This window comes from Perna viridis, chromosome 1 (assembly GCF_037379345.1).
Source record: "Perna viridis isolate PV_CMFRI_1.1 ecotype Kerala chromosome 1, ASM3737934v1, whole genome shotgun sequence".
NCBI classification, from domain to species: Eukaryota; Metazoa; Mollusca; class Bivalvia; order Mytilida; family Mytilidae; genus Perna; species Perna viridis.
Genome location: NC_142445.1, coordinates 37,869,580 through 37,884,807, shown reverse-complemented (window position 1 = coordinate 37,884,807; position 15,228 = coordinate 37,869,580). Strand labels below are relative to the sequence as shown.

Below are 15,228 nucleotides of genomic sequence, written 5' to 3'. Positions count from 1 at the left end.
CTGTACTACAGATATGTCATGCATTTCATGACGAGACCTCGAGGAGAACACGCTTCTCTGCGGCCACCGAGGCGGTACCTAATATTGTCATAGATAAATGAGCGAAAAGTTGTGGTTTTACACTATAACTACATGTATAACCTACATTTGTAGTTCAAGTTTCTATCAGCAAAAAATGCGAGGGAAAAGCAGACGAGGCTTGTAATATGATCTGGGCTCATTGTTGCGATAACATAATAGTAATATCTGCATTTTTTTAATTCGGTGCATCGTTGTTGCTGTTCTGTATGGAAAACTTGTAGTCAGATTGAATTTCTAGAACGTGATTACATATGTTCACTGCAAAAACAAAAACAAAAACAGAACAATGTGCTGTTTAGTGTCTAGCGTTAGTCTGTCCCTTCTAGTGTGACGGCCATGGGTCACTAAAAACGAAAGTACACGTACTTTTACCCGTCGGCATTGAATACGTTATGTGTGTTTTTCTTCAAAATTTCCTTAGTTTGTGGAATTTCGAAATCGTGGATTTCATTGAACCATGTAGCTATCAAGACAACTTTATATTTGCTGGTCGTTGACCAAACCACGAAAACACGAACATTACTTAATGTACATAACGAAAAATAATGCAGTTACTCTTTTCTTTATAATGAACATTTTTAATATAATTTTTATATTTTTTATATATATAAAACATGACTTATTAATATCGCGTGCAGTATCTGAATTTAAGGTTATGTCAGTCCAAATTTATGACCCCAAAAATAGATTGACATACATGTAATGCATACCTCAAAGTTTTTACATTAAGTTGTTAACATCAGTGATCTGTTTTACCTGTCTATATTTAGTTTGTGTTCATATCCCTACTTTTTCATAGAAATATTAAATATATAGTTAACTACCTTAATTATACCCCCGCAAACGAACTCTTGGGGTATATTTATAATGGGTTTCACACTGTATGTCTGTCCATCTGTTCCAACTACTATCCAAGCAGCTAGGAATATTGTCGGATGTAATATAAATACATGGATATGTGTATACTGTCAGGAATTTATGTTTGAGCAAAAACTGTGGAAGTGATGGCTGTTGAACTTAGGCGTTTTACGACAAAAAATGGTCTCATGCATTGTCCACAACTTCTCCTTAACGACTTGCAGGATTGTTATGAAATTTAATTGGGTGTTTGGTGTGCCTATTGTCAGGAATTTATGTATGGACAAAATTTGTATAAATGGCGGCTATCGTAACTTTTTTATAGCAAAACTTGGTCTGATGCATTTTCCACAACTCATCCGTAAGGATTTGCAGAGTTGTTATGTAACTCATGGAATTTGACATATGTCCCATGGTTTCCTTTTCGGTATTTTTTCCTTGCTGATATTGAGAATGGAATATGAGTGAATAACAATTCGCTATAAATATTTTTGTTGGTGTTTCTCAGCCATGGTTCTTTAAAGGCATTTTCGTCGTTCCATAAACTACTTAGTTATAACTGAAAAAAAATCCAATAGGAATTGAGCAAACTCAAGTTCGTATTCTCATAGGCGGGTAAAAGGACGTAATTAACACCCTTGTGGACGTCTAATGCTGTATTGTTTTGTTTTGGTGTGTGTGTTCAAACATCGAAAAAAATAATCAGAAAGCAATATAGAACATCAAATAAAAAAGCATATTCATTATTTGGCATCATATTATCTGTGAATCTGATGTATATATTTTTACATTTTTCCTGAGGAAATATTTGGATATCGAGTTTGCCACCCCTTGTAAATACCTGACTCAGCCACAGATTCTTTATTTTCTACAAAATACTTGATTAGAACTCCACCCTTGTTAAAACACCAACGTAAAATTTGTTTTCATTTTGAACTACTTTTCTATACTGGCAAAATGTATAAAGAGAAGGATTTTATGTAATATCTCAAGTACGTCATCACTAAAGTGTTATATACTTGGCAAATAACATGTTAGTCATCTGACAGCGTAAACAAGAGCTAAATTTCGCCCTGCGTAACTAAGAAACTGAAAATTATTGGTTTTGCAGTTCCATTGTTTTTATAAATTTGAAAAATATACTTCGTTGCAAACAAGAGGAAGGCAGGTTTTAAAACTGTAAATTGATGTCGGTATTAGTGGCAATATCCCAATAGTGCAATAATGTACCAAAAATCCGAGGATATAACCATTTTGGGCTCGATCCCAGCGAGTTTCAAGATTCTCTATGCATGCACCATGCTTCGTTTAATATCATTGATACTCGGTTCTCCCCCTTTTTTCATAAAGTAATGTTGTTAGAAAGATACTGTCCTATTCTTTTAGTGATACACGTTGCTCCTTACAATTTTCTCCTTTTATTTGCAAGCACTACAGAAGACACCTTCTTGAAATACCATATGCACCACTTCAAACATGAGATCCACTACTTCAAAAAGATAAATAGCAATTTCCGTTAGAAAGAGGTACGACCTTTGATGTTATGTGTATTCCAATTATGCAATGGATACAAATCTACATTAACGATCATAGATATATGTGAAGGTGTTAGTCATTGTGACAGATATATTATCCATAAATTACATTTGTTTTGATATAGATGACGAGTGATGAATTATTAATATGAACAAAATTCACAACAAATATTCAAAGAAGAATGCCATTAATCTGTGATACGAATTTAATTTCCTATTTCGTTAAAAAAAAGGTGTAATTTTATTTGAAACGGCAGTAGGTAATGGGCAGGAACGGATCCAGAGATTTAAAAAATGGGGTTTCGGAAGGTTTTCAGAGGGTTCCTTTTCACAAAATTAACCAACAATGCCAAGTCCGGGTCCCTGGATCCGCCACTGATGAGAGTTTTGATACCCAGACTGATTGATATCTTTTACATGAAATTCGGTAATTTAGCAATAAAATGTACTAAGAAAAAAGAAGTATGATTATTCATAATGAGATAATTAAGTTAATATATAATAATGTGAATGACATTCATTTTGACAAATATACCAGCAGAACAAAAATTATTTCTTATTTCCCGTATTTTGCATCATTGTTGCACGAACCAATGATTAATTCTTTCATGAATGTCGATAATGTTCCTACGACGGTTGTGACTGCACATTAAAGCCATAATTACTATCGCTATATGATATATGCGACAAGGGAAAAAGAAATATTTGTAGTAGAAATAAGTACTCCTCTTATGTAATAGTCCCAGCAGTTACTGTAAACACCAGTTGCCAAATTTAATACAAACAAATCTAATTCTGTATGCAATGCAAGCGGAGATTCCAGAGAAGAGCAAAAATATTACGTAATATTACCCTATTTAATGTCAAATATCAATTTACCGAGTTTCCTTGTGTGTGCAGTAATTTGCACTGATTGGGTGTACAAACAGCCTTGAAATATATAATATATGTTACATGTATGTGATGATAAGTAAGGATGTGCCTAATGTAATTACAAACATGTACTTTGTTAAGTATAGTGTGGTATTATTTTGGACATGTTTCAGCAATCTGATAACGCCTTTACACGAGTTATTCAAGGGGTTTAAATTTAGCATAGGCGAATTGGGGGTTGGCCGTAGTCCGGCCCTGTCAATTTGCAAAATTTATGAAAATATCGTGTTTTTATTGATGAATGCATGTGTGAAAAGGTGTTTCAAGATTTTGTACGGCCGCTGGTGTCCCCCTTTTAAGGTGATTCTCTGGATCCGCCACTGAAAAGCTATTAGAATATGATGCTAAATTTTGTCATAGTTCGAAATGTAGCTAAGCATTTTGGAGTACCTGAAAAAACTTACAACACCCCTAAAACAAAATAAAACAAAACAAAAGGTACACACAAACAAAACAACACCACACCTAAGTTATATATCATTTTTTATGGTTCAGTTTTGTTGCATGACTGGTATGTACTATTGATTTTCACTTAATTCCGAAATTCTATAAATAGATATACTCCATTAAGATCTAGCAATTATTATATGAGTCATACTTTGGATTCAAATCAAAGGATTTTCCAGTTTCTGTGTTGTTCAGATTGCTTTGTCTAAACAGTTGTCAAAGACAATTTTAGGTGTGATTGGTAAAACATTTCTTAAGTACAGCTCTGCCTTAAAACAACGCATTTTTTTATTATTAGAAATCCTTCAGTCGGCTTCATAGAAAGTATAGTCGTGAAATAAGAGTGCATGTGGAAGTTGACCACTGAAGATATTAACACTTACAATTTGGTTTCGTTTTACTACAGAAATGTAAAATTTCCACCAGAATTTGTACTCTATACAACCAGTCAAAAATTATTTCACGATATACAGAGTTGTTTTATGGCACAACGAATATATTTGAAGAGTTTTCCCAATTATCTTGAGATATGATGAATCACCTCCTGCCTGGTTTTTTAAACAGACCTGTACTTAATTGTTCATTGTCCACAGTTGTCTATTGTAATTGTTAAATTATGACCATCCAAATAAAAGTATACATGTGTATCTCTAGAAGAAACGTAGTGTTAAGAAAGCACTTCAAATATGAACAGTTTTGATAGGCTAACTTTTGTGTTTATTTTAAATGCCGATTGAAATGAAGAAACAGCTAAAGATAACATATATAACAGGTACTTCACGTGCATGAAAAACGAACTTAAACACACCTGTTTATAATGGAATTTTTTTGTTTGCTTCTAAAGCTATAGTTATCAAGTATATTACTTTTGTCAAATGAGTTTCTGAATTTAAATTTGTATTGTTCTCTTTCGATGGCAATATGCTGTTTGTTGCTCTGTACGTCTTCGTAGTTGGCTTTGTCCGTAAACTTTCGAGTATTAAGTATCTTTTAATTGATTGATTGATTGATTATTGGGGTTTAACGCCCGAACAGCAATATTTCAGCTATATTCAGGAGATGAACATGAAATGGGATGATAAAATGAACATGAAATGATGATGATGAAATAAAAAAGAAGGATGGGACACAAGGATAATAGGGTCGACAAATTTTGATTGCCACAAGAAAAGGCAGGGATGGGTAGGGTCGGGCAATTTAGCCTCCTGTGGCGAACCCAAAGGTCCCTACTCCCGTCGAATACCACAGAAGGGTTCTTCAACGTGAGAGAAACGTGGCACCTTTCCCAACACGATGCACCACTATGGTTTGCGGTCAGGTTTTTATTTTAATCAATATTTTCTAAATATATTTAGTCTGAACAATTTGTACTTACCTTACCAAAGACGATCTTGACATATTTATAGAACTCTCGGCATTTTATTGGGATTTGGCGATTTAAATTTCGACCAATCGCATGCTTTAATGAATCTTTTTTTTATCATCCATAATTGACTCAGTGCTTGTGCACCTTGAATAAATTTTATTTTATCTTACATGGTCGTTTTGATATGATATCATATGAACTTTATGCTGCAATTAAAACAAACTTGTGCATTTGCTAAATGTAATCTTGGTTTATTTTGTGAACTTTCCAAAGATATGATGTTTAACATTTATAAATTGAACTGAGCTCATAATGTAAGCAATTGAATTATGTTAGAGCTTACCCTACCGGTGCATGATGACTGTGTCTTCATGTTTTGAAATGAAATCATGTGTTACCAGTATCAATTTAAGAGATAGACTTTGGAATGAAAACAAGTCAAAGAAAAAGAAAACGGCAGCTCTAAAGTGAACGCAAAAAAAAGAAACTCAAGTGATTCCAGTTTTTTCAGTCAATGAAACTTTGCGAACATAAGGCCCCTACCCATTGGATCCACACATGTTTACTTTTCTATGATAGCTCAGCTTCATTCTGCAAATGGAATGAGAGTTTGTGAGCTTTTAACCTGTACTGTTCTTGTTCTTGTTGTTTTTGTTTTAGTTGTTGATTTGGTTTGTCTTTTTTTGTTGTTTTTGTCTGAATTCCCTTAATTTGCCAACATTTAAAGCCCTGATTCTGTCCAGAGTATTTTGATCGATTTTCTTGTTAAGTTTGCCATTTATTAAAGATGCAAAGAATATCCTTCATCTATCTTCACAAATGTACATCGATTCTTCTCGTTAACAGGATTATCTCTTCAATTATCTGCAAATAACGAACAGGAAAATATGTTTGGACATTGCAAACACAGAGTTCTTTTTTTTTCTTGAAGTTCAACAGGCAAACCATCGATTTTCAAAACATAAGCATGAGAGAGTCTTCATACAGCAGATGAATAGCAATTAGTTAAAAACGTTATTACAGGGAGATAATATGTCGATTAAGTACACGTGTATATCAAAATTAAATTATATTTAACATACGGTTTCTCTCTATGATAAGTAGTTATGTTTACAAAGCACTAACATTGCATACTTATGTACATTAAGTATTTTAAAAACCGTGTACAGACTTTTATTACTTTTTTTCCTTTGCAATTGTAACATGCTTTAAGTTGTCAACTTGACATTTCTGTAGTATCCATGGGATAATTTGTCACTTTTATGTGTAAAATTGACACAAAATGGTAAATAATGTCGTAGCATCTCCATTTGCTAAGGAGCCGCGGCTTGCATCCCTCCTTTTCAAAGTGTCTGGATCCGCCCCTGTGCTTGCCGCCTGGTCCTATCCTCATCAATATACAGGACCTCTCAATTGATAACTTTATAAGTTTTATTAACTTGTGTATTGATGCTGTGGTTGATTGACGATGAAAACCCAGTTAGGCATTGCCACTTGGATGCCCCTCGTTATTTTAATAATACAATTTATTTCCTTTGTTGTCTATGCTTTGGTATGTCATTGCATGCAATGTCTCATGTGTCTTGTTTTAAATGTTATCATGTCTGTTTTGTATTCGTTTAAAAGCCCATTAGAGCTTATGTGTAATGTTATATTCATCCCGAATCCAAATAAAGTTTTCTTAGTTTTAGTCTTAGTCTCAGTTTTGAGACTGATCATTACATTCTTTACATTTCCACTATAATCTTGGTTCCCTTAATTACTCTTTCAGTCTGACAGGAAGTCACGTCTTTCAAGGTTCGATATTTCGGGTTTTCTTTACTAAAAATCGTTTAATATACGGTCCCTAGCAATTATTTAAATTCAGATACTTCTTTTCGTTTCCGACATGCAGTAAGAGTAGGCTTTTCTGGATCAAAGGACGAACACCGCCTTTCTCAATAATTGGAAACAAGAAGTGTCAAGAATAGACAATAATATGTCTAAAAAAAGCGACAAAAGGGTAAGATTTTAAAATATATATCTATATATTCACCTTCGTCCTCGTACTGGTTACACCTGCCTCATATTAAACTTAATTTGATTAAAATGCGTTCCTACATGTACTAGGAAAGAGAGAATAAAAGTTTGTTTATATCTGTATTTTATCCTTGGTCTAGCTTATTATCAGGTTGAAGTGGTAAGCAAACATGTTCTGTTTATAATCATCAACAAATTGATAATATCATTATGTTTTTGTTTTTTAATTAATATCTTCAATATGGTAATCAACAGATAAACTGTAAAATATAATATTTATAGTGTAATAGACTGTGAGATAAATTAATCTTCTTTGAAATTTAGAGTGCTTTTTAAATTAATATTTCTATGTTTTAAATTTTAATATGTATGAGTCTCAAGAGAGAAATATTAACTGCTGATCTAGATGTGGAAAACCATTAAAAAGTCACATTAAATATTCATAGGGAAATCTCCAGATTAACACATATAAGTTGAATGATGATGGCTTCAGACGAGGATTTGAAATGTTACCAATGGAAAAACGAAGTCGTCGCGTTTGTAATTATATCGTTGTCTATCGGAAGGTCTACTTCATGTCAAGATATTACGTAACCACTAAGTGAACCTTTGAAGACATGGCAAAGATCAACTATCATACAACTATAGTTAAGTAGTAGGTCTTTTGTTTGATTTGCCACATTTATTCCTATAACTCTACCTAAAAGTCATGCATACATTAAAGATTAAGGTAAAAATATAGTACTAAAAATGATTAGTACAATACAAGTTTTTTTAACTTTATTTTTTTATGTCCGCTATACATGTATACATATATAGTTGCAATGCGAAAGATATATGATTGCCTTGGCAACGTTTCACCGACTACATAAGTTAAAAGAGTAATTGCACCTGATTTTAAATGATGTATTTTTTTCAAGATAAAGAATGTTAAATGATAACTTAAAACGATGTGTATGTTTTCTATTTTGATTTTTTATGTTGTTATCATCTGCCATACTTTACCCAATTTAACAGGAACCATACTACTGTACCGGTATAACATTAATGTAAAGACAAAACGACGTGTTTTATCAATCTTTCAAATCAGTCTTGTACATAAAGGGGAGCTGCTGATCAGGTATTTAGGTCTTAATTTTTTTTTGGTGGTTTTCGGAAGTCTTTGTAAAATCTAAAATTCTGATGCTAGTAAAATGCAAGAAATAACGAAAATTATTCATAAATAATTGTGTACATTTATATTTCATTTCAAAATTAATTTTCAGTCGAGCTCACTCGAGGCTTGCAAAACAACGGTACAGCTATGAATTGGGCAATAGTAGCAAGTTAGTTTTTAATCGTTCCAGGGATAAACGTATATAACCTGTTTTATAATTACTAGTGATTAATCTTGTCGTATTAATGATGAATTTAAAATATAAGTCATAATAAATGGATTACATAATTATATAAAATATATACGAATGTTATTGGCCAAAGGAAATATGCTTAATAGACATAATAAAAATGCCGAATTGTTGCTGCTTATATTCCACCATTGTCACAATCATCGTTTATTTACCGTGGATTTTATAACTTTCCAGATCTTACTTAAAGGTATATTTACATGTACACTTATTGTAGACCTTTTTGTGATCTCTGAAAGTACTTACTTTTTTGTATCAAAGCAAGTTTATACACTTGTGCATTTGTTACGTTTCACCGTATCCATTCTACTTCTATTTGTATGAGATTAGTGGCATAAAAATGATTTTCTTGCTAAGGGAGCAGTTGGGTTGGGCTAGGATGATTTTTTTCGCTTTAATTTTCCTTTTTCGCATTTTTCCTTCCTGGATGTTTTCACAATTATTTCTGATCCTGTCCCTTAATTTTTTGCCATCACTCCGGTTACACCTTTATAGTTCACGACCTGGCCTTTTTCTGTAGATTACAAGGTCAATGACAAAGTCAATGCTGACACAACACTATTGTTTTTCTTGGTTCGACAACACTATATAATGGTTGCGATGATGAACAAATATATGGATCGTTTTATCACTACAGACGAGCCATCTGTCTTCAGACTCTCTAACCTTGAACTTGCCAATATTGAAGAAATATAAACACAAATACACAGATCTCATAGAACTATATTCCGCCTACGTATAGATATAAGATTGATATAAAATACAAAAAAAATATGTAAGTCAATATAAGTTGTCTCAAACATATGAAAAATAAATGTGTTAAAGTATTTTTTTTTAAATTTTTTTAATATTTTACCATACTAGTTTTAATTCATTTTGAATTAGTGAAAGCAGGAGCGGATCCAGGCACTTCAAAGGGGATGCCAGCCGGGGTTCCTCGGAAAAAGTTGGGGTGATAGGACTTAATTTACTATTTTTTTTGTTAATTTTACACATGAAAATGAATTAAACGGAAGGGTGCCAACACCCCCTTCACCCCAACCTTTGCATATGCCACTGTAAAGGTAAAAAAAAAAAGGCATGTTCGACTCGATCAAAACCTATACAACTTCTATGTAGTAATTTTAGAATACTCTGGTGTCATTTTACACTTGTTTTGCTTAAATTTAATGCATGTAGTATGCAATCCAGTGCACACACGCAGAATACAGAACCTTGACACAATGATGTATACATACCGAATACCAAATCTCTTTTCTTAATTTAAAATACAGCAATGTAATTGTTTTTCCTTTTAAATTTTATATAAAACAGACGGTTGGATAATGCATTTATCTTTTTTAAGTATTCTCATGAGAAAATGTGTTTTTGAAACGCTCACCGTTTTGCATGTTAACTTCGTAATTTGAATTTCAGATAAGGATAAAAACTGACGTGTTCATACAAAAAGCATATTGTGCAATTATGCGTCACATGATCAACAAAACATTGTTTTATTTATTTGTGGACTTTGAAGGTAATTGTGTTGTTGTTTTTTAGCGTTGATTCTAAGAAAAAAAATATTAAACAGATCCAATAATATAATTGCACTCAATAGCTAGTTTCGATACAGAAGATGTGGCAGAAATGAAAATGGCATTATTTTGCATAGGATTTTTGGCACAGCACCGAGTTTCTACCCCATTTAATTCGAAAATAAAAAAAAAATCTACTGATAATTTTCTATTGATTTCAGTAACCGTGTATACATGTAGTAAACACATGGTATTTACAGTATACGTGTGCTATTATATCAGAATTAACTCTATGATAGCTGAAATTAGCAGAAAATTTAAAATTCAGAATTTGAAAACAGGAGAGGGTCGAAAAACTTGGTTCTTTCCCTAAGTACCTATGTTAGTTAGCCCATCAAATGCAGGGATGGAAATGCGTTCGTAACGTTCGTTTCATAAAGTCGGATTATGGTAATAACATACACCCCGACCCCCTTAAAAATAAACCAAAACAAAGCGAAATTACTTAAGGCTGTCGTCGCTTCCATGAAAAAAATCAGGATTTATCAAAGTGAACTCAGTAGATACAAGGCATAATACAGTTTTAATATTCTAACCCAAAAAATCAAGAAACTCAAGCGAAGCATAAAAAACTGAGACGGAATAATACACAATACATAGAAACCGAAAAGCAAAAAGTACATGTAAAGTAAAGGCCTGTTGCATTAGTAAAGTGAACATCTTAGTTATTATATAATAAAGTTGATTTACATTTCAGATAAGAAGTACAGTTTTGAAATTCTTCTAATGTCAAGAACAGCATATGAAAGAACAAATATTTTGACAAAGATATCTTTAATGAGAATTTCTTCTGCATCCATCCAAAAACAGGAGCATTTATTTCCCCCTTATTGAGTTTAATAAGAAACAGGAGGTATTTGATAGGTATAATCTTAAGTACATCATCATTTGGCACAGCGTATTAAACGGCGTGGCGTTTTGGAATGGAATTTTGAGTTTGACCAAACCATCAACCTATTCGAAGAGCTGAAACAAGTAAGAAATAAACATCCAAACAAATTTATATGCTCTTAATGCTAAAAAGTGGCAGATTGCCGGTTAGACTTGCTACAAGTCTAATGCCGGTCTATATAGACCACAGTCAATTACAGATAATAATGAGTTTAAAAGCGATTTTATACAGTCGTATGACAAGATATCAGTAAGATATGACAACATTGCATTTCTTGGTGACCTTAATTATGACCTACTATCTAAGAAGCAGAAACAGACATTAGAGTCAGTCTGTGATATATGTGACCTAGAGAATGTAGTGAAAGATGCCAATTAAACCTCAATATAAATCATATAGAAGTTTAAAAAAAAAATTGACCATGAGCACTTTTTAAGAGATATTGAGCAAAGCACATTTAATGAGAAAATTGATGAGAACAATGATGTCAACAAAGCATATGAAGACTTTGAATCTGATCTTCTAAATATTGTAAATAAACACATACCACTGAAACAGCGAAAAAATGTACAAAATCCTGCTCTTTTCGTAAATCAAGAGCTTAGACAATCTATATTTAAGAAAATGATGTTGTACAATAAATATAAGGTAAAATCTAAGAAAAACTGAGAAATTTTGTAAACAAAATCAAGCGTAAATCAGTCAGAAATTATTTTATAGAGCGTTGTGCAGGGGGACCAAAAAGTAAAGACTTTTGGCCCACCATCAAACCTTCCTTAACAAACAAAGGTAGTTATTTTGATAACAACATTATTTCATGTGACAATGATAACATTATAAATGTTATATGTTTAATGATTTTTTTGTTAATGTAGCAAAATATATTGGATCAGACTGTACTGTAGATCAGAACCAACCTAGTATAAAAGCTATATATAATATAATATATATGTAATAATTGTAGAACTGAAGGTAATTTAATTTTTAAATGTATAGAAGAGAAATTTGTTGATAAACAAATAAACAAACTTGGTGTAAATAAGGCTACAGGTAAAGACGTGTTATCCGTTAAAATACTGAAGTTGGCAAAACCAGCAGTTGTAACAAAATTAATAAACAAATCTATCGAGCGGACAAACTAAAAGTGGTGCCACTTCACAAGAAGAATAGTCAACTCAAAGTTGGTAACTATTGGCCAATCAGTATTTTACCTGTTGTAACAGTTTTTCGAGAGAGCCATCTTCCGACAGCTAGTTGATTTTTTTCAAAATATTTTTCACTCATATTTGTCTGCCTTTAGAGCAGGATGCGGCTGCCAGACAGCACTTTTGAAAATCATTGAGGAATTGAAGAAGTTTAGTTAAAACATATTTTATTTGTAATAAACAAAATGCATCAGACACAAGTAAAATAACATACTTATGAAGTCTTATCCTGAAATAATAATAATTACAATAAAGTATAGGCATGCAAATTCGCTAGTGTTATTTATGTTTTACAAAATTAAAAAGAGACAGTAAAAAGATAACATTAGGTGGTGTGGTGAGATGTGATGTGATGTGATGTGATGTGTACTAATTCAGCTCAAGCAATAAGCAATCTTTTCGTGCATTTAACGACGGAATATACACGGTCCAACACAACCTGATATTGTTTTTCTGATAGATTTTCTGAAAGACCAACAAATATATATAAGTCTATATTGCAAAATTCAAGAACCCACTGTAGGTCGCTCATTAGTTTGGTTCTTGCATTGCTATAAAGAGGGCATACAAAAAAGTAATGGTGAGCAGTCTCGTACGTATTACCACAATGACACGACGTACTTTGTATAATATTGACTCTATACAAATCAAAGTTTAAAAAGGATGAAGAACTACGAAGTTGAGTTGTCAATATATTTAAATTTCTTGGGTCGTAGCAAAAATGTTTGGGAATATTTAATTTATCACAGGTGTTCAGTAAACACGATTTAAATTGTTTGATGCCTGAATCTCCATTAATGTTCTATCTAGATGTAGTTTATTCCATTCAACAATTGTTGATAGAAAAAAGGATTCACGAGTAACCGACAGCCTACAGAAGGGAACAATGATATATTCACCATTCCGAAGCGGATATACTGTAGTAGATGGAATCTTCGGTGGCATTAGACATTGTAAATAATCCGGAGCCATTTTATTATATATTTTATTAAATAAATTCTAGTTTTCCCGTCCAATTTCTCGATAGACTTGCTCCAATTTGGTGGATATTGGTAAGCCAGTTATTATTCTAGCAACTTCGAGTTGTAAAGTTTCTAGCTTTTGAGTGTTTACTATCCCACAACTATCCCAGACTTCTGAGGCATATTCAAATAAAGGTCGGATATTCACTGTGAACAGTTTTTTCTAAGTGATTCCAAGAAAGTTTAAATTTTAATTTTCGAAGGATACTAAAATGCCTTCTAATCGAGGTAGCTAGATTTTCTAATGTGATCGTTCCATTTTGCGTCGTCACTAATAGTAACTCCCAAATGTTTATGAGTTTTGTTAAGCGGAATGTCTGGAAGAAGGCTATTGATCATAGTCAATATATTGCTGCTGTGTTGATGGACCACTCGAAAGCCTTCGACTGCCTTCCTCATAATTTACTAATTTTAAAACTAAAGGCATATGGATTATCTGAATCAGCTTTAAGCTTGATAGACAACTATTTAAGTAAAAGAAAACAATGTGTAAAAGTTGGTATAGATACAAGTACCTGGAAAGATATATGTTATAAATGTGTGCCACAAGGCTCTATATAAGGACCTGTACTTTTTAATATTTTCTTGAATGATATTTTTCATTTTGTAACAAGCAGTTCATTGTATAATTATGCAGATGACAATATTTTGTCATATTCACATTCTGATATAGACACTGTTGTAAATATTCTAGAAAAAGAAAGCTTAGAGCTAATTAATTGGTTTAGTTTAAATCATATGAAGGCCAACCCTGACAAGTTTCACGCAATAGCCATTGGCAAGAAAACTAAAAATGAAAATATTTCTTTTAATCTAGATGGTAATTTATAAAAAGGCATCAAGACAGTTACATGTACTTAAACGTATTAGTAAACATTTAACAAAATTAGGTAGACTTACTATATACACATGTATTATTCATTTATCATGTCAAATTTTAATAACTGTCCTGTAATATGGCACTTCTGTGGTGATTGTAATACCAGAAAAATAGAGAAAATACAGGAGCGTGCCCTGAGATTTATATATGAAGAGTATTGTAGTACTTATCAACAACTGTTAATTAAATCAAAATTACCAACTTCAAAAATCTGAAGAATTAGAATGATAGCGATAGAGGTGTATAAAATTATTAATAAACAGCCTCCATTAAATCTACATGAACTTATTGAAATTAAAAAAAATGTAATTACTCTTTTAGAAATAACAACATAGCAGATGTTCCCAGTGTAAGGACAACTACCCATGGACTACACTCTTTCAGATATGCAGGGGCCAAACTCCGGAGCGAACTGCCGAAAAAGATGAAGGAAGAAATGCCTTTGGGTCAGTTTAAAAGTTTGGTTGGTAATTGGGATGGCAGTTCGTGTCAGAGTTCCTTCTGTAGATCTTAGTGAGTTGTATATCATTAATTTATTTATCTTGTATACCTTGGCTTTCATATTTTGATGCATGACTTTTTATTTGTGTTTTAAATGCTTGAATTACTTTTAGTGCTTTATATAATAGCTATTGCATGAATGTTAGTTTATCTGCATTTAATGTTTGCTTTATATGCTTAAATTTGCTTACAAATTGCTGTGCTTAAAAACATTATTTATTCTTTGCATGATGTGCTTACTGTTTTATGTGTTTTATGTATTGTGCTTGTCATATATGTATGTCGGATAAAAGCTCTACAGAGCTTATGTTGTATTGTTATATGTAAAACCGACTTTAAATAAATCTTTTATTATTTTTTTTATTTATGAGTTTTACTTTGATAAACCAGAGACTACTTTGCATTCAAAACTTTCGTTTATTTTAGAAAATAACACCACTTAATTTAAAAGTTTGGTTCCCTTCAGTGGCTGATCCAGAAATTTATTTAAAAAATGGAAGTTCGATCCA

At 32.3% G+C, this 15,228-nt stretch overlaps 1 protein-coding gene across 2 annotated transcripts in view; it reads left to right on the top strand.

Annotated features, from left to right (window-relative positions):
* Nucleotides 1–15,228, top strand: part of LOC148628629 (equilibrative nucleobase transporter 1-like) — a 45,653-nt gene that overhangs the window by 10,749 nt on the left and 19,676 nt on the right. Inside the window, exons 1-2 of one of the 2 annotated variants that reach the window (XM_088591297.1) lie at nt 13,065–13,269; nt 14,540–14,731. The gene's annotated coding sequence lies outside the window, so the exon portion shown is untranslated. Of the gene's footprint in view, nt 1–13,064; nt 13,270–14,539; nt 14,732–15,228 lie in introns of those variants that run through there. The other variant, XM_088591307.1, reaches the window with a different exon arrangement.